General features: G+C 36.7%; 1 protein-coding gene and 1 non-coding gene across 3 annotated transcripts in view; both read left to right on the top strand.

Moving 5' to 3' along the window:
- Window positions 1–27,469, top strand: part of CADM2 (cell adhesion molecule 2) — a 1,295,522-nt gene that overhangs the window by 473,534 nt on the left and 794,519 nt on the right. The window lies entirely within an intron of this gene.
- On the top strand, window positions 15,645–15,717 carry TRNAS-GGA. Its single transcript has one exon. It is a non-coding gene; the product is annotated as a tRNA-Ser (tRNA).

The raw sequence follows: 27,469 nt of genomic DNA on the forward strand, positions 1-27,469 counted from the left end.
TACTTTATCCATATTTAATGCCAAAGTTGCCTTATGAGAACATGAAATAGAATAGAGCTCATGGAGAAATTATCCCATTCATGCCTTAAAATGGGTTAATTGCATTATGAGTGACTTATTCAGGTGTATGAAAAGTAATGAATGTAAGGCATATTCTTAACATGAATGTAAGTTTTTAAAATTTAATTTTTTAGTAGTTAGGAATTTTGAAATAAAGCAAAAGAATTCCAATGATATGACTCACTTAAGTAATACTGATCACTTTTTTCTATATAAGTATTTTCCAAAGTGTGATTTCAGAAAGAGATGCCAGACACCACCAGAAATTAAACTTTAAGGTCAGATATATTTGGGGATTTGAGTAAAATTTTAAGCAACTTTTAACATTATGAGAATATTCTGTATTTAATGATACTGTAATTGTCCAAAAGTATAGCTTGATATCTAGCATTTTCTAAATTTTTCAGGAATCATTTTGTGTAGCTGGTTTCCCATAGAACGATAATAGAAATGTTCTATCATTGTTGTTAACACAATGTAGTGTTTTCAATAAATCTCCATTCCTGCCACTCCTTCTAATTTGATGGTTTCCTCTTGCCCAAAAAATGGAAGCTCAACTCCTTACTGGAAAGAATAGGAAGGTATCTGGCCCAGCTCTGTCTTGGTCCTTGACCTTATAGCACATCTGTCAGTCTGCTCTTTGCTTCACCCATGCTACTGTTTTCTTCCTTTAAACATGTCAAGTTGTTCGGCCCTTCAGTATCTTTCTAACTTTTTCCCTCCTGGCAGGAGGCTCTCTTTTCAACCCCAGGGTCAATTTTCTCTCTTCAGAGTGATCACCCTGTGTAGTGGTTCCCACTTTCTAAAATTGGCTTATGTGTGACAATAAGCTATGTAAGGACAAGCTATATTTATCTTGTTCATCATCAGAACCCCAGCACCCAATGGCACCTGCCACAAAGTAGGTATTCTGAACATATCTTTGAATAAATACTCACGATTCTCTCATAAAAATTGAGAAAAATTGGCTAAGAGGAGAGACTTTTCTGTTCCTTTTCACTCTTCCCTAAAAAGTAACAACTCAAGAAAAGAGAAACAAGGTAAACAGAGCAAGTTACTTTCAAGAAATAAGTGGTATTGACTAACTAAAAGCAATCATCAATGTAATAAATATTAACTATGATAAGGTTGTATTTTGAAGCTTTTACTAATGAAGATAATAAAATATAGTGAAGAAAAATGATTAAAAGTATAGTATGAAGAATCAAGCAGCATGGCTTTGCTACATTTGCAATAATAGAAATATTTATTTTATTGATAATAATGATAATAACATAATCAGGTGACTTCAAAATCCAAAACTGACCCCAAAACTTAATGTTGTTATTTATTTACAACTTCATGAAGATTGCTTGAGTGTTTCTAATAAGGAAACACTGTTATCTAAATAATATCAAAAAACTTGTCATACCAGATAGCTTTGCATTCTTGTAGAACTTATTTTTGAAGTAATATAACCATTTAAATGTAATTCTATTTGTTTTAAACTGTAGGTTTTAGATTAAGGTAAAATAAATGTTTATATTTTCTTAACTAACTGAAGAAAAAGAACTTTGAAAATAAAGGTCAGCTGTTTTATTTTCCTTTGGGAATTGATCTCAGTTTACTCTGTGATGTGTTTCTAGGCTTGAGAAATTTAGATGGGGAGGCAGACTCTTTGACTTTCATGTTCAATTCTGAAAACATTTCATTTTAATGCAATTTTGTTCTTGCTTTAATGATATCAGCTGTATAATCTCATTTCTTTTTTGCCAGAGAAAAGTATCAGAATAAAGGGAATAGCTTTTAGTAATAACAAGACACTCCACAAATCAATATTATACCCTTCAAAGGAATCTGAATTCACAAGATCAAGAAATTGTGACCCACAAGATTGTTTTCTTTTTTCATCAACAAAAATACATTTTATTCAACTTGTTATGTTTTTGGTGCTCCATCAAATTCATTTTATACTACCAGCAACTGTTACACTATAAAGACTAAAACAGTGTCTTTTATTCTATAACTGGAGTCGATGCCACATTCGGCTTTCATTCTTTCCTGTGACCCATCCTATTCTCTGACATCTTTTGAAAAATGCACATCCTATGCTAGAGAGCTTTGAAAATATTCCTGTTTTTCAATCTGTTTGTAGAAGACAGCAGCAGCTGAATGGATGAGTATTTCTGGAAAATATGATGCTTAATGAAAAGCAGATTGCTGAGTCCCATTTCAAAGAGCAGAGTTTAGATATCTTCTCCATCTGCCTGCTGATGCAAGAGATGCAGGAGACACTGGTTCAATCCCTGGGTCAGAACGATTTCAAGAGTAGGAAATGGCAAACTGCTCTGGTATTCTTGCCTGGAAAGTGCCATGAGCAGAGGAGCACAGTCCACAGGATCACAGAGAGTCAGACATGACTGAGCAGTCACACCTATTAAATAAATTACCTTGCTTATTCTTCCCTAGTGGCTCAGATGGTAAATAGTCTGCCTGCAGTGCAGGAGACCAGGGTTTGATCCCTGAGTCAGGAAGATCCCCCGGAGAAGGAAATGGCAACCCACTCCAGTATTCTTGTCTGGAAATCCCATGAATGGAGTAGCCTGGCAGGCTGCAGTCGATGGGGTCGCAAAGAGTAGGACAAGACTTAGCAACTTCACTTTATTAATGCACATTAATATGGATCATAACATTAGATCCATATTATAAGAATATAGATGTCATTGATATTGTTATAATATATAGATAATATAAACAGTTAATAATATTTAATTAGGCATGCTTTTATGGTATGCAATGAATAAAATGTAAATATTAATCGAAACTATCAGTGGTATTAAATTTTCAAGAGCATAAAGCTTCTTCTGACCACCATGGAAAGTAAGAAGTCAGAGAAATGAGCAGTGATCCTTGATCAAAGATTTAGAATTACCACACCTTTTCAAGATAATGTTAAAATGTCATATGAAAGATAATCAGTTCAGCTCAGTTGCTGAATCATGTCTGACTCTGCGATGCCAGGAACTGTAGCACACCAGATAATCATAAGATTTTAAAATTGGAAAAAAAATATGATATCTTTGCTTTACAATCAATGTAAATGTCAGTTTTCATTATGTGAATCATTAAAAGAACATCAATTATTTTAACAGTTTTAAGGGATGAAGTTATTTTGCATATACATTATATATAGCTATTTTAAGGGTTATATTTAATGTGAAATCTAACTTTAAATTATTTAAAATGTTAATTTCAATTAAGTATTGTAAACTCAAAAGTATACTCAGGAAAATCAATGTGTCTCTTACTTTTTCCCTCTTCTGTCTATAAATGAGTACAAACATATGCATCCAAATAACTACATGACAAAAATCCAGTTAAACCTTAATACATTTGTATTTTAATATCAAATAAGTGTGGATGTTTGTAAATCATTGCTTTTCTTAACTCTGGATAGTTTGCAATTCACATTCTTCTGATTCAGATAATCAGTTTTCTCTGAAAACAGATACTAAGAACAGAGCAAAATAATAAAAAAGCCATAAAGAAGTGTAGCATAGATATCATCCTTATTAATTAAAGGAAGTTAAAATAGCTCATATGAATCTCATACAATAACTGCCCAACTAATACTTTTATGTAATAGTGTAATCCTGGGGCTTCCCTGGTGGCTCAGCAGTAAAGAATCTGCCTACAACACAGGAGACATGGGTTTGATCCCTTGGTTTGGAAGATCCCCTGGAGAAGGAAATGGCAACCCACTTTAGCATTTTTGCCTTGGAAATTTCATGGACAGAGGAGCCTGGTGGGCTGCAGTCCAGGGGGTTGCAAGAGTTGGACATGATTTACAGACTACACAGCAACAACAATAGTATAATCCTAAAAGGAGAAGGCAAAAATAAGAGCTTCTAACATCAAACATTATTTTAGAAAATGAAGACAAAATGAAAGTCCTTTTAGTTAATGAAATCATTAACTAAATAAAGAGCTAGTATTTACTAGTAAATATTTATGTTACTAAATACTGATGCCCAAATATTTTGTTTTTTTAAACATAGAACTTGTATGTGTATTTGTTCATGTATCATATATATAAAGAAGTAATACAAAACATGCAAAACAAATATGGTTGATTGAAACATTTCTGAATGACACATTCTGCTTGTTTGGGGGCTTCAGATTGTACACTATCTGTGAGATTTTGGCTTTTGATTTCTTTGGAGATGAAACTGAGGGTAGAAAGATCAAACTGATAGGTCTGAATCGTATATAAAATAGTATCAAGTATAAAGTGTTTGGTCATTTATTTTAGGGCAGGCAGCTGCGAGCCGGCTCACTAAGTGCAGGCATAGAGGAAAACAACAAAATGGGAAAGACTAGAGATCTCTTCAAGAAAATTAGAGATACCAAGGGAACATTTCATGCAAAGATGGCCTTGAAAAAGGACGGAAATGGTCTGGACCTAACAGAAGCAGAAGATATTAAGAAGAGGTGGCAAGAATACATGGAAGAACTGTACAAAAAAGATCTTCATGACACAGATAATTATAATGATGTGATCACTAATCTAGAGCCAGACATCTTGGAATGTGAAGTCAAGTGGGCCTTAGAAAGCATCACTACGAACAAAGCTAGTGGAGGTGATGGAATTCCAGTTGAGCTGTTTCAAAGCCTGAAAGATGATGCTTGAAAGTGCTGCACTCAACATACCAGCAAGTTTGGAAAACTCAGCAGTGGCCACAGGACTGGAAAAGGTCAGTTTTCATTCCAATTCCAAAGAAAGGCAATGCCAAAGAATGCTTAAACTACCGCACAGTTGCACTCATCTCACATGCTAGTAAAGTAATGCTCAAAATTCTCCAAGCCAGGCTTCAGCAATACGTGAACCGTGAAATCCCTGATGTTCAAGCTGGTTTTAGAAAATGCAGAGGAACCAGAGATCAAATTGCCAACATCCACTGGATCATCGAAAAAGCAAGAGAGTTCCAGAAAAACATCTATTTCTGCTTGATTGACTATGCCAAAGCCTTTGACTGTGTGGATCACAATAAACTGTGGAAAATTCTTCTAGAGATGGGAATACCAGACCACCTGACCTGCCTCTTGAGTAATCTGTATGCAGGTCAGGAAGCAATAGTTAGAACTGGTCATGGAACAACAGACTGGTTCCAAATGGGATAAGGAGTACGTCAAGGCTGTATATTGTCACCCTGCTTATTTAACTTATATGCAGAGTACATCATGAGAAATGCTAGACTGGAAGAAACACAAGCTGGAATCAAGATTGCCAGGAGAAATATCAATAACCTCAGATATGCAGATGACACCACCCTTATGGCAGAAAGTGAAGAGGAGCTAAAAAGCCTCCTGATGAAAGTGAAAGAGGAGAGTGAAAAAGTTGGCTTAAAGCTCAACATTCAGAAAACGAAGATCATGGTATCTGGTCCCATCACTTCATGGGAAATAGATGGGGAAACAGTGGAAACAGTGTCAGACTTTATTTTTTTTGGGCTCCAAAATCACTGCAGATGGTGACTGCAGCCAGGAAATTAAAAGACGCTTACTCCTTGGAAGAAAAGTTATGACCAACCTAGATAGCATATTCAAAAGCAGAGACATTACTTTACCGACTAAGGTCCGTCTAGTCAAGGCTATGGTTTTTCCTGTGGTCATGTATGGATGTGAGAGTTGGACTGTGAAGAAGGCTGAGCACCGAAGAATTGAGGCTTTTGAACAGTGGTGTTGGAGAAGACTCTTGAGAGTCCCTTGGACTGCAAGGAGATCCAACGAGTCCATTCTGAAGGAGATCAATCCTGGGATTTCTTTGGAAGGAATGATGCTAAAGCTAAAGCTCCAGTACTTTGGACACCTGATGCGAAGAGTTGACTCATTGGAAAAGACTCTGATGCTGGGAGGGATTGGGGGCAGGAGGAGAAGGGGACGACCAAGGATGAGATGGCTGGATGGCATCACGGACTCGATGGACGTGAGTCTGAGTGAACTCCGGGAGATGGTGATGGACAGGGAGGCCTGGCGTGCTGCGATTCCTGGGGTCGCAAAGAGTCGGACACGACTGAGTGACTTAACTGAATTTATTTTAGATACTAAAATACATTTTAGAAATGGAAATTGTATGTATTCATTCTTTTTCATTAAAACAACCATAGGATTTTACCCGAAGTCAGCTTGAAATGAGATGTGGTTTTAGTGATGAAGTATTTTTGAGAGTGTACACTTTGTCCAATCAAGTAACATTCCGATTCAGTCAGTTTCAGATTGCCACAGGAACTTGTAGTGGCCTGAGATGCAGGGTGAATCGTTGGCATACAAGGGCTCATTCTTCAGGGAATGTCATGCCTTTGGCCTTCTTATCTTCATTGCTCTTTCATAATGCTGTTATCTTGGAAAGACTCAGAAAACAATTGCCTAGATCTCAGAAAGTCAGACCATAGAAAGAAGGCTGGAGGATTGGAGAAGATAACCTTCTTGGCCTGTTTTTTTTTTTTTTTTTTTTTTAGCTGTAGAAATGAGTTTGGGCCCCCATAAGGTGATTAAGGCAGAAAGGACCTTCATAGGTATGGATTTTGCTGCAGACATCATACTCTTTCTGGAAACAGCAGGAAACCACTGCCATGCATTTAGTTAAACTCACCAAACCCACTGTTTCATTGCTATCCTAAAAATCAAGTATGATCAATCAAAAATAAAAAGTCATTCCTAAAACACTGCAGTGAGTTTCTCTAAAAATGATTGTCTAAAAATTACAATCCTTTAATTACATTAGAGGTTTACTATATGATAATTCCTTTTTTAAAATAAAAATGAAAAAAAGCTAAAATAATAACAACAGCACAAATAAAAATAAAGTAAATTATATTCAAAATGAGTTAAGATCATTCTAGGCTATTGGTGACATTAGCCTGTAGAAAATGTTTATGTGGTTTATAGGGTAATCTGTACTGAAAAGAGAACTCTTGAGTGTAAACAACAAGCATAAGGATAGTCCTGAGGTCACAGAAGTCAATAAGCAGTAGATAGACCCACTTAAACAAAGGTGGAATTAAATAACATTAAAACAGCACCAGGTACCTGGTTAAACTCTATAAATAGTCTAAAAGTAGTGTTCTTACCTTTGTTCTGCTTCCTGACTCATGGTTACTGCATATTTACCTGGTACATTTTCAGTTCAGTTTAGTCAACTCAGTCATGTCCAACTCTTTGCAACCCCATGGACTGCAGCACACCAGGCTGCCCCGTCCATCACCAGCTCCAAGAGCCTGCTCAAACTCATGCCCATTGAGTTGGTGATGCCATCCAACTATCTCATCCTCTCTTGTCCCCTTCTCCTCCTGCCTTCAATCTTTCCCAGCACCAGGATCTTTTCCAATGAGTCAGTTCATTGCATCAGGTGGCCAAAGTACTGGAACTTCAGCTTCAGCATCAGTCCTTCCAGTGAATATTCAGGGTTGATTTCCTTTAGGGAAAATTTTTTCCTTGCACTTCAAGGGTATCTCAAGAGTCTTCTCCAGCACTACAGTTCAAAAACATCAATTCTTCAGCACTCAGCTTTTTTCATGGTCCAACTCTCACATCCATGCATGACTACTGGAAAAATCATAGCTTTGACTAGATGGACCTTTGTTGGCAAAGTAATGTCTCTGTTTTTTAATATGCTGTCTAGGTTGGTCATAGTTTTTCTTCCAAGGAGCAAGCACCTTTTAACTTCATGGCTGCAATCATGTCTGCAGTGACTTTGGAGCCCAAGAAAATAAAGTCTGTCACTGTTTCCATTGTTTTCCATTTATTTACCATGTAGTGATGGGACCGGATACCTTGATCTCAGTTTTTTTAATATTGAGTTTTAAGCCAGCTTTTTCACTCTCCTCTTTCACTTTCAAGAGGCTCTTTAGTTTCTCTTAGTGGTATGTTTTATCCACTATCGAATTTTCAGTTAGTAATTGACTAATAACCAAACTATTACATTTACCACATGCTTCTCTCCATTGATGTTCATTCTTAAGATTAACCACTCATTTTTTTTATATTTCTTCCTTTTTATTATAAATATGTTGTAATCTTTAATTTTATATAAATGATTCCAAATGTATTCTTCTCTTCTCCTCTATCAATATTTCATTTTCATGACTTTTCCCTTTATTTATTCACTAATTGATTTTTCACTGCTATATAGTATTATGCTTAATGAATATAACTTACTGCAATTTATCCTTCCTTCTCTTTTGAATATTTAAGTTTTTTCAAGTTTTGTTTTCTCTTAAAAACTGTGCTTACCTGAAAAGTGTTATAAATGAAGTACTTGATTTCCAATAACAACATTGCTAGATTAAATAATAGGCTAATATTCAAATTTAGAGAACAGGATCAAATCATTTTTCAAGAAACTAACACTAGTTTAAATATAGCAACTATCTTCCATTGGATGCTTTTCTTTTTGTATTCTAGCCTCTGATATATACACATTTTAAACTTCAATGTAGTGGAATCTATTGATCATTTCCTTGAAGTGCATAGAAATAGTTTCCCGTATTCGCTGATAAAAGCCTTTATTTATTTGTAACCATGCTGGCCAGTGCAAAACAAACAAACAAACAAATCCGAAAACAATATGATGAATTTTCCAAAACAAAAGAAATATCTGTTGTTTGTGGGTATATGGATCAGGGAGATTGAGAATGTATAGATTAACTGACAGCAGGAGAGAGAATCTGGGACGTGGCCCATTTGTTCATGTTTAGAGGTGCATGTCCTATGGCTTTACACAAACAAATAAAACTTAATCACGGGTATAGTTTGGTAAATATCATGTTCATCCTTGTTTTATGAGGTTGGGCTATGATGTAGTAAATCTATCAAATGAATAATAGCACAGGAAAAAATTGATTTTTTGGCAAGTTCAACATTGTTAAGAGCCATTTATTTGAGAGATCCCCATTTTTTTTTTTTCCAGCAGAGAGTGAATGTGATTTTTTTTTAAATTATGTGGAACACTGACTTTTTGTAACCTGAAAATACCCTTTAAGAAACACTTGACTATTTTACAAGTGTTTTCATGTTTTGGATACAGACCATTTTTGACAAACTGGACACAGTAAGATTGTAAAATTGAACAGCAGTTTCCCCTTGACTTACAATTGTGCATGTTACTCTGAAAATGTTTCTACTGGGCATAGTACACATGCTGATTTTGTATGTCACAATTATAGTTGCATTTTAAAGATAAGTGGAGACATTCTGATTTGTATCAATGATTATGCTTAAAACATGTAATATAAATATAGGACCATGGTCCATATGAAAAATTGTGTTGTATGGAGTTACATTATCTTTATGAGGTGTTCTTTGTTGAAGGATTCTCTTTTTTCTTTTAACTATTTTCATCTTTTTCCAGGCTGCAAAGATTAGATTATACAAGTATTTTAGGTGTGATTTTACACTTGGAGATGCAGCCTAGATGAATTCAATGTAGCTACTTAATTTGAAAGTCATTTGAGGGGTTGTTATTTTGAGGAATATACCATCAGTGAATAAATCCCTCACAAACTAGCTGAGATTTAGGGTATGTGATCTCCTAGAAAAGAGGACAAAAGAAAGACTAGGACACTAGAGAAATGAGGTTACTATCTGGAAACTGAATGGGAAGGAGGGAGTAGAACAGCCAATAGGCAGGGCACCTGAACAAGCTCTGAATTATGAAATCAACATAGTGGGTTGGAAATGCAAAGTGTCTGTTTGCTTTTTTTTTTTTTTTAAATATCTGTGTATCTGAGGGCCCAGATTCATAACTCATCCTTGTGCAGGTAGAATTAGGTAGAAAAAGAGAACATGCTTTCAAGCATTGGCTGGGCTCCTCATCAGCACTCTATTATTTATTAAAAAAAATATTTTTTGTTGGGGTATAGATGATTAACAATGTTGTGGTGGTTTCAGATGGACAGGAAATGGGACTGAGACATTTAAATACATTTATCTATGGTCCTTTAGTTTCCCCTCCTATCCAGGCTGCCACATAAAATTGAGAAGAGTTCCATGTGCTATATCCTTGTTGGTTATCCACTTTATCCTTTATCCTTGTTCCTTGTAGGTTATCCATTTTAAACTAGAAATGTGTACATGTACTATATTTAATGGGCAGAAAATTTTAAACGTTTTAATGCTTTAGCTTTTTGGTTTGATTGGTTTGTTTGTTAGTTTGTTTTTAATCTGGTAACTTGTGGTGCAATAGCCCAGGGTTGCAATGATAAAGGAGATAATGAAGTCTGGGCACCTTGATACTCAATTTTGCATAATAAAGATCACTATTAAAAAATTAGAGCTTTGGTGGTGGAGAATGGAGGGACTGACAAATTTACTAAGCACAAATTTTAATTTAAAAAAATCCAATTTGCCCCCAAACCCAGCAAAAAAACAAAAAACAAAACCAGGACAAAGTGTTTCATTGTTCATTCCCAGTTTTCATCAGAGGGCAGATCCTATAGGCTAAGGTCAGGGTTCCTAAAGCAGTCGCCTTAAATTGGAGAGCTGAGATAATTTTAGTTTAAGCAGGGCAAACTCTGGGAGCTGGGATGGAATACTTGGGACAAGGGTACATAAATTAAGGTATCTGCCAAAAGCAGCAAAGTAAAAATCGTTCAGTCATGTCCCACTCTGCGAACCCATGGACTACACAGTCCATGGAATTGTCTAGGCCAGAATAATGGAGTGGGTAGCTTTTCCCTTCTCCAGATCTTCCCAACCCAGGTCTCCCACATTGCAGGCAGATTCTTTACTAACTGAGGTATCAGGGAAGCCCTGTCAAAAGCAACAAGGAGGGAGTAAAAGCAGATTAGATAATAAATGAAGTCTCCATGCAGCTCAGTCACTAAGTCGATTCTGACTCTCTGAGATCTCATGGACTACAATGCACCAGGCCTCCCTGTCCATCACCAACACCCGGAGTTCACTCAGACTCATGTCCATCATGTTGGTGATGCCATCCAGTCATCTCATCCTCTGTCGTCCCCTTCTCCTCCTGCCCCCAATCCCTCCCAGCATCATGGTCTTTTCGAATGAGTCAACTCTTCACATAAGGTGGCCAAAATATTGGAGTTTCAGCTTCAGCATCAATCCTTCCAATGAACACTCAGGACTGATCTCCTTTAGAATGGACTGGTTGGATCTCCTTGCTGTCCAAGGGACTCTCAAGAGTCTTCTCCAACACCACAGTTCAAAAGCATCAAATCTTTGGCACTCAGCTTTCTTCACAGTCCAACTCTCACATCCATACATGACCACAGGAAAACCTATAGCTTTGACTAGACGGACATTTGCTGACAAAGAAACGTCTCTGCTTTTCAATATGCTATCTAGGTTGGTCATAACTTTCCTTCCAAGGAGTAAGTGTCTTTTAATTTCATGGCTGCAATCACCATCTGCAGTGATTTTGGAGCACCGCAAAATAAAGTCTGACACTGTTTCCACTGTTTCCCCATTTATTTCCCATGAAGTGAGGGGGCAGATGCCATGATCTTAGTTTTCTGAAAGTACATCATGAGAAATGCTGGGCTGGATGAAGCACAAGTTGGAATAAAGATGGCTGGGAGAAATATTAATTACCTCAGATATGCAGATGACACCACTCTTATGGCAGAAATTGAAGAAGAACTAAAGATTGTCTTGATGAAAGTGAAAGAGGAGAATGAAAAGTTGGCTTAAAGCTCAACATTCAGAAAACTAAGATCATGGAATCCAGTCCTATCACTTCCTGGAAAATAGATGGAGAAACAGTGGAAACAGTGGCAGAGTTGATTTCTTTGCACTCCAAAATCATTGCAGGTGGTGACTGCAGCCATGAAATTAAAAGACGCTTACTCCTTGGAAGGAAAGTTATGGCCAACCTAGATAACATATTCAAAAGCAGAGACATCACTTTGCCAACAAAGGTCCATCTAGTCAAAACTATCGTTTTTCCAGTAGTCATGCATGAATGTGAGAGTTGGACTGTGAAGAAAGCTGAGTACCAAAAAATTGATGCTTTTGAACTGTGGTGTTGGAGAAGACTCTTGAGAGTTCCTTGGACTGCAAGGAGATCCAACCAGTCCATCCTAAAGGAGATCAGTCCTGAGTGTTCATTGGAAAGACTGTTGTTGAAGCTGAAACTCCAATACTTTGGCCATTTGATGCGAAGAACTCTTTGGAAAAGACACTGATACTGGGAAAGATTGAAGGCATGAGGAGAAGGGGACACCAGAGGATGAGATGGTTGGATGGCATCACCAAGGCAATGGGCATGAGTTTGAGTAAACTCCGAGAGTTGGTGATAGACAACAGAGTCCTGGCCTGCTACAGTCCATGGGGTCACAAAAAGTTGGACATGACTCAGTGACTGAACTGAATAGAATTGAATCATATATTGCTGCAATTATTTTTCTAATACTGACAAATAAATAACTGATTGGTTAAAACACTAAAATTAAAATTTGTGAGGCAGAATTCTCTAAAGTAAAATTTTATGTTAATTTTTTCTATATGTTTCATATAATTTTCATATATAAAGTATTTTTAAAATAAAATTTTATATTTTAATAAATATGTAGGAAACTATTATTATACGTATACCAACCAGTATGGGCTTTTTAGGTGGTACTAGTGGTTAAGATGGAGGAGTCAATGGCAACCCACTTCAGTACCCTTGCCTGGAAAATCCCATGGATGAAGGAGCCTGGTAGGCTGCAGTCCATGCTGTTGCTCAGAGTCGGACATGACTGAATGACTTCAGTCTCAGTTTCACTTTCGTGCATTGGAGAAGGAAATGGCAACCCACTCCCAGTATTCTTGCCTGGAGAGTCCCAGGGACGGGGAAGCCTCATGGGCTGCTGTCTATGGGGTCGCACAGAATCAGACACGACTAAAGTGACTTAGCAGCAGCAGTGATTAAGAATCTACCTGCCAGTGCACGAGATGCAAGAAACCTGGTTCAATTCCTGGGCCAGAAAGAACTCCTGGAGTTGGGAATGGCAATCCACTCCAGTATTCTTGCTGGGAAAATCCCATGGACAGAGGATCTGGGTAGGCTACAGTCCATGGAGCTGCAAAGAGTCAGATATGACTGAGTGACTGAGAACATAACATTATAGGTATTTTTCTAAATAATTAAAAGTTCAGTCATCATTTCTTTCAAAATTATTTATTTTACTTAGTGCATATAAACTATGGACACGGAAATATAAAAGTAGAAGCTTAAGTACAACAATGGAGATACTGGAATCTCTATGTAGCCACTTTGATTTTGCTTTTGAAGATCCTTCAATTCTTTCTTTTTGCTGTGAAGCATCCACTAATAGTTTAGTGTCCGATCATCTTAAAGGTAAGACAAATCAGGAGAGAAGAAATAATTTTCTAAGGGATTAGTCACTCTGAGAATAGGTTATTTCCTTAAAGCCTCAAAGAAAGTTGTTGATTTCTTTGTACAGCTTTTGAAGCTCTTAAAAATGTGGTTTTAAAGCATAAAAATAGTTTTAGGAAATAGCACATATGTGTGTGCATACATATGTATGCCTGTATGTATGTATATAGTATATATGACATCTTTGTGAGATGATAACACTCTTCACTTTAATATCTTTTTCAGAAAACTAAAGAAAGTTATGCAATGCATGGAATATACAACCCTATTATATGCTATTTCTGATTATAGGGAACAGCAATTCCCAGAGTGATTGATGTTTTATCTAGTCCAACCTTACCATAGCTAGGAAATTTTGGCCAATTAAGAAGGAATAAGGAGAATACATATATGTATATACATTACATATAATACACTTTATATTGTACTTACTGGAAGCATAGCTATATATGACAGTGATGAATAAGGCATAAGAAATCTAATTTAATGTGAAATGACACATTATATTGATTCAAAGAATTTTTTTTTTTTTTACTCAAATCTTACTTTTTCCCTGATTGAAATATAACTGTGGAAGTTTTTCTACTTCCAAGAACAGAATATTTTACTTATGAGAAAGTTAATGGCCACTTTGGGATAATTTGAATCTATAGTTATGGGACACCCAAGATATGATGTGTAGATAAGCTTCCCAAAATAGCAAGAATTATAAAAGAATTTGGGGTGAATTAGTAGATCCAAGAGGCATGTGCACAAGAGATAACCATGAAAATGAATGAGATGGCAAATGGTCAATTATAGAGAAAGGAGAAAGGGAACAAAGAAAAAACCTGGTGACAACTTGTATGTAGGGAATAAGACAAGAAAAAAATATATATTTTGAAAGGCAACAAGAATGGAGTTAAGAAGAAAAGTATAGCATCTTGGAAGCCAAGAGATGTGGTTCAAAAATAAGACAGTGGTCAATCTAGGCCACCAGAGAAGGCAATAGCACCCCACTCCAGTACTCTTGACTGGAAAATCCCATGGATGGAGGAGCCTGGTAGGCTGCAGTCCATGGGGTCGCTAAGAGTCGGATACGACTGAGCGTCTTCACTTTCACTTTTCACTTGCATGCATTGGAGAAGGAAATGGCAATCCACTCCAGTGTTCTTGCCTGGAAAATCCCAGGGATGGGGGAGCCTCGTGGGTTGCCTTCTATGGGGTCTCACAGAGTCAGATATGACTGAAGTGACTTAGCAGCAGGAGCAGCAACATAGGCCACAGAGGGGGATGGTTCAGGCAGTAATGTGAGAGAAGGGAAGTAGCAAGTGAAGTTTTGTTTGCTCACCTCCTGCTGTGTGCCCCAGTTCCGAACAGGCCATGAACTGGTACTATCTATAGCTTTGGAGTTGGGGACTCCTGTACTATCCTTCCACCCAGAAGGAGTTGATATCAAGTGGCCAAAGTCCCCACCCTAACTCATATAACCTTTCTCCTATGACTGGTGTTTCTATTGTGGCCAAACCCTCAGTTCAGTTCAGTCGCTCAGTCGTGTCCGACTCTTTGCGACCCCGTGAATCGCAGCATGCCAGGCCTCCCTGTTCATCACCATCTCCCGGAGTTCACTCAGACTCACGTCCATCGAGTCTGTGATGCCATCCAGCCATCTCATCCTCGGTTGTCCCCTTCTCCTCCTGCCTCCAATCCCTCCCAAAAACACTACCCTAAGACAATTAGGTGAGGTCAGCCTCAACCTGAATCATCTTTTTAACATAAAACCACTAGGTGTGGTCAGAGGGGCTCACCTTGAATAACAAAGACACTCCTATCATTTAGGAAATTTCAAGGGTTTAGAGGTTACCTCTCACAAGCAAAGGATAAAGACTAGACCTGTTTGAATAAGGCTGAGTTCCTTGTATGGGCTTCCCTGGTGGCTCAGCAGGAAAGAATCCACCTGCAATGCAGGAGCCACAGGAGACTTGGGTTCCATCTCTGGGTTGGGAAGATCCCCTGGAGAAGGACATGGCAACCCACTCCAGTATTCTTGCCTGGAGAATTACAAGGACTGAGGAGACTGGAGGGCTACAGTCCATAGGGTTGCAAAGAGTCGGACACACTGAAGTGACTTAGCATGCAAATTTCTTGGTATATACTCTAACATGTTTTGGAGTCATCTCTTCACAAATGTCTTCCAACCTGTGTTTCTAATCCAACTGAGGCTTCCCTGGTGGCTCAGAGGTTAAAGCGTCTGCCTGGAACGCAGGAGACCCAGGTTCGATCCCTGGGTCAGGAAGATCCCCTGGAGAAGGAAATGGCAACCCACTCCAGTACTCTTGCCTGGAGAATCCCATGGAGGGAGGGGCCTGGTAGGCTACAGTCCATGAGGTCGCAAAGAGTCAGACACGACTGAGCGACTTCAGTCACTCACTCAGTGTATGTATGAGTCTTCCCTGGTGGCTCAGATAGTAAAGAATCTGCAATGCAGGAAACATTAACGTTGACTTATTTGGAAAAAACAACATATCACTTATCTCATTCATAATAATGCTATTAGCATGCTTTTGTATGTGTGTCCACAAGTATATTTCTATTGCCTTCCAGTTGCTTCACCAATGTGCCTGTGTGTTCAGTTGCTCCATGTTAGACTCTTTGTGACCCCATGGATTGTAGCCTGCCTGGCTCCTCTGTCCATGGGATTCTCCAGGCAAGAATAATGGACGGAATTGCCATTCACTCCTCCAAGTGATCTTCCAGACCAAGGGATTGAACCTGCGTTTCTTGCATCTTCTGCATTGTAGGAAGATTCTTTACTGCTGAGCCGCCAGGGAAGCCTTTTCACCCAATAAATTACAGCAGTTTCCTGAAGTCTTTATCATAGACATTTCTTAGTGTGAACTTAGTATGTTATTCCTTCCTTTCCATATTCTCCATACTGCTGTTGCTGCTGCTAAGTTGCTTCAGTTGTGTCTGACTCTATGTGACCCTATGGACAGCAGCCCACCAGGCTCCTCTGTCTGTGGGATTCTCTAGGCAAAAATACTGGAGTGGCTTGCCATTTCCTTCTCTATCCTCTATACAGCTCACTTCATATTTCAGGTCAGACATTTTGCTCATCATACTTATTAGATGTTCTTGATAATAACCTAGCTAGTTCATTTCATTATTTTCCTATATTTAGTCTCCATATTACATTTCGATCTGTATTCTATATGTTCAGTATTCTATATGTACTCTATATTTTGCATTCTAAACCAAGTCCCAATCTTTTAGATTTAGAATAGACCACCTATGCCCCTCAGATCCTTGTTTTTGTCAGGGAATTTACAGTCAACAAAATATTTTATTTTTCTGATTCTCCTTAACAACAGTTCTCTAGTAGAATATTTTTCCTTTGTCTCATTATATTATGCAGTATAAAAATATTAAATTCCATATAATGTGTGCAATCAAATGGAAAAACAAAAGGTTGCCTTCAAAATTTCAAGGCCAAGTATGTGATTATTCACTTGATATTTGCAAAGTACTTTTGTGATAAATGCAATTCATATTATTTCCACTCTTCCTATTTAATAATTTTCTGAAGAAAATCATTGATAAAAGGGCAAGTAAATGTTAAAAATGTATGTATATTTTTTTCAAATTCTTCTCAAGTGAAAAAATGACTCAGCACTGTGATTTCTGAAGCCACAACTGACAGGGTAAATCAAACCTGTGAAAATACCTGTACAAAGGAATAGGCAGATGATTTGAAAATATATCACAACATTTTTTATTATACATTTCTCTGTCAGATAATATTTATTTATTTAATATGAGACATGATGGTAGACTCTGAAAAATATTTTTTTAAAAAATTTTAAATGCATTTTGCATCTTGCTCGAAGAAACAAGTCCATTTGCCTTCACTTCCATTTCAAAAACTCACAAACTTTAAAATCATTGGTTAGCTCTTTTTGATATTAACTAATTGTTCTTTTAACCATGGATCTTTTGGTTGTTTTCTTTCTCCTTTTAAAGGAATTGAAGATGAAAATCACACACAGACACACACACACACACAGACACACACACACACACACGCCTCTCAGTATTCTTAGAAGTCTCTCTCCATTCGTTATGTCAGCCTGGCCCAGACTCCCTTAGACCTGTGCTGCCGCCTGACTTCCTATCTGACTCTCCTTTCTTTCTCATCTCATTTTCAGAGGCAAGAGACTTAAATCTGATTCAAAGACTCTCCTTGCTTCCTCCTACTCCTTCTTTTTGTTTCAGACATTTCCTCTAATAATTATTTTGTAGGTTTAACTCTGTTTTCGTTCTGCTTATTTGTTAAAAGTTAACCAGTATTTGTCTTGAAAATGAATATACATAAAATGTATTCAAGTATATGATAAATGATCTCTGCCCTACTGACAATTTTTAAGGGTAAAAACATTCTCAAGTCTCAAGCAACTTAAAGATAATTTTAAAAACTTCTCATCTCTATGAATTTCCCATACACAACAGTCTCCTCCATTCATAGCCAAATTTTAAAGATTAATTTTTACTTCTATCATTTTCAATGTCACTATCATATATTTGGGGGTTCACAGGTGGCTCAGTGGTAAAGAATCCACCTGCAATTCAGCAGGCATGGGTTCAGTACCTGGATCAGGAAGATTTCCTGGGAAAGGAAATAGCAACCCACTCCAGTGTTCTTGCCTGGGAGATCCCATGGACAGAGAGCCCATAAAGAGTTGGGCAGGACTTCATGAGTAGGTATGCAAACACACACTATTTATTTAGGGCAGGTCTCTAGTTATATTCATGAGATATTAGGAAGAAAGTGAAGAAAAATGTTTCAGAAAGATGAATATATCCACCTATGAGAAACCAGGTTTAGTTTAAATTTATAGTGATTAGAGTTGAAAACTGTAGTGTCTGGACTTCAGTAGCACTTGTTGATACCTCTGCTGATGTACTTATCATCAGACTGAATTTGAAAGTCATTTATTTCTCCTTCCCAACAGGTTGAGAGTTTACAGAAGGTGTGAACTGTGTCTCTTGTCTCTATAAATGTATATTCTAAAGCTGATTTCATTTATGAAGTTATGAAGACATCAATTACTTTTGAAAGTGAAAGTGAAGTCACTCAGTATCAGACTCTGCGACCCAGTGGACTGTAGCCCACCTGGCTCCTGCGTCCATGGGATTCTCCAGGCAAGAGTCCTGGAGTGGGTTGCTCTTTCTTTCTCCAGCAGATCTTCCTGACGCAGGGATCAAACCCCAGTCTTCTGCATTGCAGGCAGACACTTTACCCTCTGATGAAAAAATATACCAAAAAAAAAGGAAGACAAAAAAAAAAAGGTAGAGAAGAGAAATAGTATACTTAATTGTGAAAAGAGGGTACAGAAATTTTTAAACGAAGGACAAGTAGTTCCAAAGCTGTATCCATCAGCAAGATAAAGACAAAGAAGACTTTTAAAGGGAAGCTTTCAGGGATGTTCAGGAATAATTAGAAGAGATTCTCTGGTAGAAGCAGAGAATTTAATCCAGATTTTGTGGGAATAGGATGACTGAAATGAATGAGAGAATTCAGGGCTTTTAGGTAAAAGTGAAAACTTGAGACTCATTTGTTTTGTTTTTGTTGTGCTCTTCCTTAGGCAAGCTAGACCATGAAAGGACTGCAAAGTTAATAGAGCATAATATGAACCTCGTTTGAAAATGACAAGCCTAAAGGAAAATTAACAGTGCAGATTTGACAGAACAGAGGATGTAAATAGGAATTATTTTGTACTGTATAGTACTGCAATCTTGGTTTTGGTAAGGATATTAAAATATTTCCTGATCTAAGTGTCAACTAAACAGGCAGTTCATGACAAGGAAGCGTAACCATCTCATCCTCTGAAACGGAGATCAGTTACTTTTTTTTTTTTTTTTTTGTATTCTTTGCCTGAAAATGTGATCTTCTCAGACATTTTAGAACCCACACACACGAAGGCGAGGTAGCTGATTTTCTCTCCCTCACCATTTGGGTTAGCTGCATCAATATTGATGCAAAAGGCTGCAGAGATTGTGGCTAGATCATTCTAAAACCTATCACTAAGAATCAATTCCCTCTACAATGAATTTGAGATGGGAAATACCAATCTCTGTTTTTATACTTAAAAATGACATATAACCTATATTTTAAACTGTGCATCACATTTTGGAAGGGTGTTATCATTGGAAAATGAGAAAATTGGGAGTTGTGAAGAGAAAAATTATAGATTAAACTGCTAGTAGAGGAGAAACAATAATATTTCTGTAAAACAGTTTAAAAAAGATAAAATATAAAGAATACAGAACTTTGGAACTGCACTTTAAAATATTCAGTAAAGCTGAAGGTTTGAGTTATGTAAGGATGTCTTGCTGGATTTTTCCTGATTTATCAAGGAGTGATCTTTTTTAAGCTAAATCTAAATATCCAAATCCAATATACAAAGTATTTGGGAAGAGATTGGAGAAGTCCTTTCACTCACCTAGATGTTTTCTCACTTGGTAGAGCTGAGATAACTTTCCTAATAGATATTAACTAAAGTTTTTCCACCAATGTAGATATATAACTGCAATGCAGGCTATAGGAACTAACAGCTACAATTATTATCAACTTTTAATTTATATGAGACAAAAAAATTACTAATATCTTACTCTGTTCTCTAGAGTCTACAAAATAAATTTAATTTGTCTTCTACATGACAGCCTTTAAATATTTCAATAGAGCTACTATGAGCCTTCTAACTCTTCTCTTTAGGCGGAACATACATCTTTCTAACTCTTTCGCTTATGACATTTAGTTTATTACATTATGAAAGCAGCTCCCCTCCCCCCAAATTTAAAGCAATTCTCAAGATACATTCTGGCCAGTATGAAGTAAAGTGGAGTTATTTTTTCTGGACAAAAGAAATATTAACTCTCCTTGTGGGCAACTTCATTTCACAAAAAATGCTTAATAAGTTTAGAGTCAATTCAAGTCTACCTAAAAATCAAACAGAAACAAAACACAAATCTCTGTTCAGCCAGCTTCCTGTCACCTAGAGTAGCGTTTTTCTTACCCATGTGGAAACCTTCATATTTAGTCTTATTAGCTATTATCATCTTTGATTTTGGCTCAGCTCATCCTGTAGCTTACTAAGAACGATATAGACAATGATTCCATGCTGCATTTAGCACATTGGGAGCAAATAAGGTTTTGATCAACTTGCAAGGCTAAGTTTCACGAACAATTTCTTTCAGAAGATGTAATGTTCAGGTTGAAATGAAGTTCAGAAAAATTGGTGGCTAGAGGGATTGTTGGAAAATAATTGCCGTAGTCTAGATATTAGGTGAAACAGTCCTAGTCTAAGACTCTAGTAGTAAAAACAATAACAGAACAAAAAACAGTAAAAATTCAAATTAACAAAAATAGTGGCTTACTAGATGTATGTAATAAGGAAAAGGAATGAGTCAAAAAGTAACTAGACTGTTAGGTTTTGAGTTTGGATAATTAGAACCTGATAGTAATATTGACAGGTATATTGAAGCCCAAAAGAAAAGCTGATTGGAAAGAAGGACAAATATTTTAGATACATTAAGTTTGAAGTGATGGTGATACAAAAAGAAATTTCCAAAACACATAAAGGTGGTAGGAAAAAGCTGTTATAAATTGCAGAATTAAGGTGAATGATAAAGGTAGATACCTAATTGTCATTGATGCAGAAATGTTATCTGAAGCATGAAAAAAGACTCAGAATCATCTAAGAGACATACATTTTCATAAAATGATAAACTCATGGGTATCATAAGTTGTATACCAGCCTAAAGAGAAAAATCTTAAGGAAGTGCTTAAGATTAAGGAAGCTCAAGCTTCCATATGAAAACCCGTGGAAAAGTTAATGTATAAGAAAGAGATGAACTGATATAGAACAGAAAATATTGAACTTGTCTTTCAAGTGTTCTTGCTAGTGGAGTTGTCTATATTATTTATAAAATAAATAATAGATAAATTGTGACACTTTTTGCTGTTAACACTAAAATATTCATTACATTCATTTTTTAAATGGTGATATATTTGCCCTTACCTATTTCCAGACAGTTTTATTCTCAAACCTTTATCTTTAAGAGGTTAAGTGTATTACTATGCTCCTTAAATTTGGCATTAATTTCACAACTTTTTTAACCTTCAGTCCTCATATAGCTAATTAATCTGAATAAAGTTAACTGAACTGATTGTACTCATATAACCTTGGCCTAATTTAGACCCAGTGCACATTTTGCATTCTCTTCTTTGTATTTCATATATCATGATTAATATATGTATTGGAGCATTATTTATAAGCTAGTCATTGTGTCAGAGGAAAGAACAGAGTTTGTAGAGTATAATTACTGCTAAGTTCTTTTATCTATTCTCATCCCCATTTCTGCTTGGGAATGTTCAGCACATCTAACACGTAGAATTATAAGATGATTTTCAAGCAAAGGAAAAAACACAATCTCCAGTTACAAGTTTATATTTACTGATCTTCACAAAACTGCTTTTCCATATTTTTCTCCTAAGAGAACATAACATTCAACATCTGATACTTTGAAAATTCAGCAAAAGAAGCCATTGTTTTTGACTATTTTTATAATGTTATCTTACTTCTGGGAAACAGAAACAGCCAAATAAAAAGGAATGCATAATTAAATATATATGTATGGTTTAAAAAAGTCTTGAAAATTGATTATTTCAGTGCTGAAAATAATTAAATCTAATGTAATTGCTTTTTAAATGGATTGATTTCAATACAGATTTGAATAAATAAAAAACACTATAATTCAAAATTGATAAATGGTCAGCAATAATTTAATAAATATAAGTGAAGATAATTCCCACATTAAAATACATACATACAGGTAAGGTTGAAACTTTACTTCACATGGAATTTTATGCCTCTCAGGAAAAGTTTGTGTATTCCTTACAGAAGAGTAAAAATACAAAGGAGAACATAAACTGTTCTGGGTAATGAGAACAATATTTTATGTATTGGCTAGAGAAGTCCCATTGAAGCTAACATTCTCAAAGCATAATAAAGAATCATTGTGAAGTTTATATAATTTACGAGTTACAGTTATACAAATTATATGTGATTTAAAGTTATTCTTGAAAAATTTTAGAACAACTTTCAATATTTCATTAAGATTACAGTTTATGCAATTGCAAAAGACTATGCTCATGTTATAAATTCTTATCTGCCAAAAAGAATAAGCATACAGTTAACATTAACCTACTTTAGTGATAACTTGATAATTAATTTGTTTATGAAATAAATATCCAATTATACTTTCAATATTGTTTCTGTAGTCAGAAGTCCAACCTTTCAACAGAATTTTTCCTCAACCATATTGAGAACTTAACTATTACTTTTAAGTAATTGAAGATTTTTAATAATTTACTGTTTGTTTATTTAATTTATATAGGCAATGCTCAAATTTAATTTTTATTGACAAAATATGTTTAACTATTATCTAAATGTTTTGTGATTCACCATTTCTGCATTTACTATAATAGCAGGAACAATAAGTTGTTCTTTTGTTTGATAATGTTATTAATAACTGTATTATTTAGTTTTAGTGTTTCTCAGGAGACTGATAGTAATTATCATTTTATGAGTGCAAAAGATCACAATGTCTATATTTTGTAGTTATCCCATATTTACTGAGGTTCCATTTATACAGTTTATAAATATAACTAGTGTTAGCTTTATGTGTTACTTTCGAAATTATGAAGGCACACTATAATGTTTATCTTTTGAAATAATAAGATAATGGTAAAAGGACAGACTTTTCAACAAATGGTGCTAGTAAACTGGTTATCTACATGCTAAATATATTTGGCCACCTGAGCCAAAGAACTGACTCATTTAGAAAAGACCCTGATTCTGGGAAAGATTGAAGACAGGAGGAGAAAAGGATGACAGGGAATGAGATGGTTAGATGGCATCACCACCTTGATGGACATGAGTTTGAGCAAGCTTCGGGAGTTGCTGATGAACAGCAAAGCCTGGCCTGCTGCAGTCCATAGAGTCTCAAAGAGTCAGACATGACTGAGCCACTGAATTGAACATGCTAAAGAATGAAACTGCACTGTTGCATTACAAATATACCAACATATATTCAAAATGAAACCTAAACATAGGGCTTAAACTATAAAACTCTTAGAGGAAACATGTGGGAAGCATCATAACTTTGTATTTGGCAGTAATTTATTGAATATGACACCAAAGCTCAGAAACAACAAGAAAACAGGTAAATTGAACTTCACTAAATTTAAAAAATAAAATGAAACAGAACTTTTGTACATCAAAACTACTTTAATTAAGAAAATGAACGAGGAGAGAGGAGGAAAGGGGGTTCAGGATGGGGAACACGTGTATACCTATGATGGATTCATGTTGATGTATGGAAAAACCAATACAATATTGTAAAGTAATTAACCTCCAATTGAAATAAATAAATGTATATTTTTTAAAAAAGAAAATGAAATAACAATTCCCAGAACAAATATTTGTAAAGCATATATCTGATAAAGAATATCCAGAGTGTATAAAGAGCTCCTGCTACTCAATAAGAAACAAATAATCCAATTCAAAAATGGATAAAGAACTTGAATAAGTATTTCTTTAAGGAAGATATACAGATGGTTAATAAGCACATGAAATGATGATCAATGCTACAAACCATCAGGTAAATTTAAAACAAAACCAAAATAAGATAGCATCTCACATGCATTAGAGTTAGTGAGGATATAGAGAAACTGGAATCCTGTGCAATACAATGTAAAACCATTGATAATTCTTCAGCTAAACATAGAATTTCCAAATAATTCAGCAATTCTATTACTGGATATGGACCCAAAATAATTGAAAGCAGAGACCTAAAGAGATACTTGCACACAAGTGTTTATGGAAGAATTGCTCATAATAATTGAAAGATGGAAACAAACCAAATGTCTATCAACTGATAAATAAACAACATACATTGTATACATACAATGAGATGATATTCAGCCTTGAAAATGTAGAAAATTGTGACACATGCTACCACATGATGAACTTTGAAAACATGATGCAAAGTGAAATAAACCAGACACAAAAAGATGAGGCAACCAAAATAGACAAATTCATAGAGACGGAGAGTAGAATAGAGAGTACCGGGGGCTGTTGAGAGGCAGGAATGGGGTTCATTGCCTACGGTTACAGAGTTTCTGTTTGGAATTATGAAATTCCTGAAGATGGATAGTGGTGACAGTTGAACAACCATGTGAAGGTGCTCATTGTTACAGAGCTACACACTTTAAAATGGGAAAAATGGGAAATTTTATATATATTTTACCACAGTGAAAAAACAAACACTAACCGCTGTGTTTAAAACAGAGGCTGCAGATGCTGTCAGCTGTCTTTCTACCAGAGGAGAAACCTCAGAGAGTAAACTCTACCCACAGGCCCCCAGAGACCTTCCTCTGCTGCAGGGACACACTTGGGGACAGCAAGTCGGTTCCAGTTTGAGGTTCCAGGGCACGTTGGCACCGGTAGCCCTGCCCCTTCTCCCCCTTTCAGTAGTCTTACCTTAACTCCCTATTTTGGCTTAAGCTGCTTGCTATGTGTTCGTGTCATCAGAAACCAGAGTCTGGACTAAAATCCTCTGTCTCTTCCTTCCTACCCCAGATAGTAGCTGAATTCTTTCCTTTAAGAAACAGTCAGTGAGTCTGGCCAGAACCTCTGTCTACCACATCCGCTGTGGCAGAAAGGGTGCTGAAGCCTGAAACCTGGTACACCTTGAGGATCAAGCTAACAGTTCTCTTGTTTCTCACACTGTGTAAAGGTCCCGGGGATCAGTCACTCTTGTCTCAGGTCTCTGGAGGATGCTAGTATTTACTGCTATAGTGGTTTTTATATTAAAGAACTGACATACTTCAAAATAAAAATGCTACTCTAAAGGTTTTCTGCCTGGGTTGAAGTATTGAAAAATCAGTGAGAAGACAGCTAATTACACAAGCTATGAAGCCCTCAAGTTGCCTGTTGTGGCGGCCAACACTCTGAAGTTATAAATGCTGTATTTGGCAGCACTTAAAAATATGAACAGGTCATCACTTTAGGACACAGTTCAGTTCAGTTCAGTTCACTCGCTCAGTCGTGTCTGACTCTTTGCGACCCCATGAATCGCAGCACGCCAGGCCTCCCTGTCCATCACCAACTCCCGGAGTGCACTCAGACTCACGTCCATCGAGTCTGTGATGCCATCCAGCCATCTCATCCTCGGTCGTCCCCTTCTCCTCCTGCCCCCAATCCCTCCCAGCATCAGAGTCTTTTCCAATGAGTCAACTCTTCGCATGAGGTGGCCAAAGTACTGGAGTTTCAGCTTCAGCATCATTCCTTTCAAAGAAATCCCAGGACTGATCTCCTTCAGAATGGACTGGTTGGGTCTCCTTGCAGTTCAAGGGACTCTCAAGAGTCTTCTCCAACACCACAGTTCAAAAGCATCAATTCTTTGGTGCTGAGCTTTCTTCACAGTCCAACTCTCACATCCATACATGGCCACAGGAAAAACCATAGCCTTGACTAGATGAACCTTAGTCGGCAAAGTAATGTCTCTGCTTTTGAATATGCTATCTAGGTTGGTCATAACTTTTCTTCCAAGGAGTAAGTGTCTTTTAATTTCATGGCTGCAGTCACCATCTGCAGTGATTCGTGAGCCCCAAAAAATAAAGTCTGACACTGTTTCCACAATTTCCCCATCTATTTGCCATGAAGTGATGGGACCGGATGCCATGATCTTCATTTTCTGAATGTTGAGCTTTAAGCCAACTTTTTCACTCTCCTCTTTCACTTTCATGAAGAGGCTTTTTAGTTCCTCTTCACTTTCTGCCATAAGGGTGGTGTCATCTGCATAACTGAGGTTATTGATATTTCTCATGGCAATCTTGATTCCAGCTTGTGCTTCTTCCAGTCCAGCGTTTCTCATGATGTACTCTGCATATAAGGTAAATAAGCAGGGTGACAATATACAGCCTTGACGTACTCCTTTTCCTATTTGGAACTAGTCTGTTGTTCCATGTCCAGTTGTAACTGTTGCTTCCTGACCTGCATACAGATTTCTCAAGAGGGAGGTCAGGTGGTCTGGTATTCCCATCTCTTTCAGAATTTTCCACAGTTTATTGTGATCCACACAGTCAAAGATTTTGAAATAGTCTATAAAGTAGAAATAGATGTTTTTCTGGAATTCTCTTGCTTTTTCCATGATCCAGCAGATGTTGGCAATTTGATCTCTGGTTCCTCTGCCTTTTCTAAAACCAGCTTGAACATCATGAAGTTCATGGTTCATGTATTGCTGAAGCCTGGCTTGGAGAATTTTGAACATTACTTTACTAGCATGTGAGATGAGTGCAATAGTGTGGTAGTTTGAGCATTCTTAGGCATTGCCTTTCTTTGGGATTGGAGTGAACACAGTAGACTTCCTCAAAAAAGTACAGAAAAGTAAGCCCTTACACTTGCATTTCATAGACTGATGATGGTTTGCCTTCAAGAGCAGACAAAACCACTCAAAAATGCATCAGAATCCCCTCCCCAGCCCTCCCAGTCACAAATGACTAATGGAAAAATCATCTTGAAAGCTTTTTAGACCAATGCAGAACAACTTTTGAAGAAAATAAGAAGGATTCAAATAAAAATACTCACCATATGGGAAGTCTGCAACTGGTTGCTCAAGAAAATGCAGGATGGAAGCAGAATGCAGGAACTGAAGGAACAGAAAGAAATGCCTGAAAACTCAAAATGCATAAGACAAACACACAAAATGGTAGAGAGGCTGTAAAAAAATCTCTGACAGAAACCATGCTGAATGTCATAAATTTGCCCAATCTCTTTAGAGAATATTGCATGATTGATGGTGACTTGAAATTATACGAAAACACTAAATCAGAAGATGGGTCTAGCTAGAGTCAGGATTTGATCTGAGGAAAAAAACAAAACAAAACTTACTGATGATGTTGTTTCCTTAAAAAACAAAAAAAAA

This window comes from Capra hircus, chromosome 1, assembly GCF_001704415.2.
Source record: "Capra hircus breed San Clemente chromosome 1, ASM170441v1, whole genome shotgun sequence".
NCBI lineage: Eukaryota > Metazoa > Chordata > Mammalia > Artiodactyla > Bovidae > Capra > Capra hircus.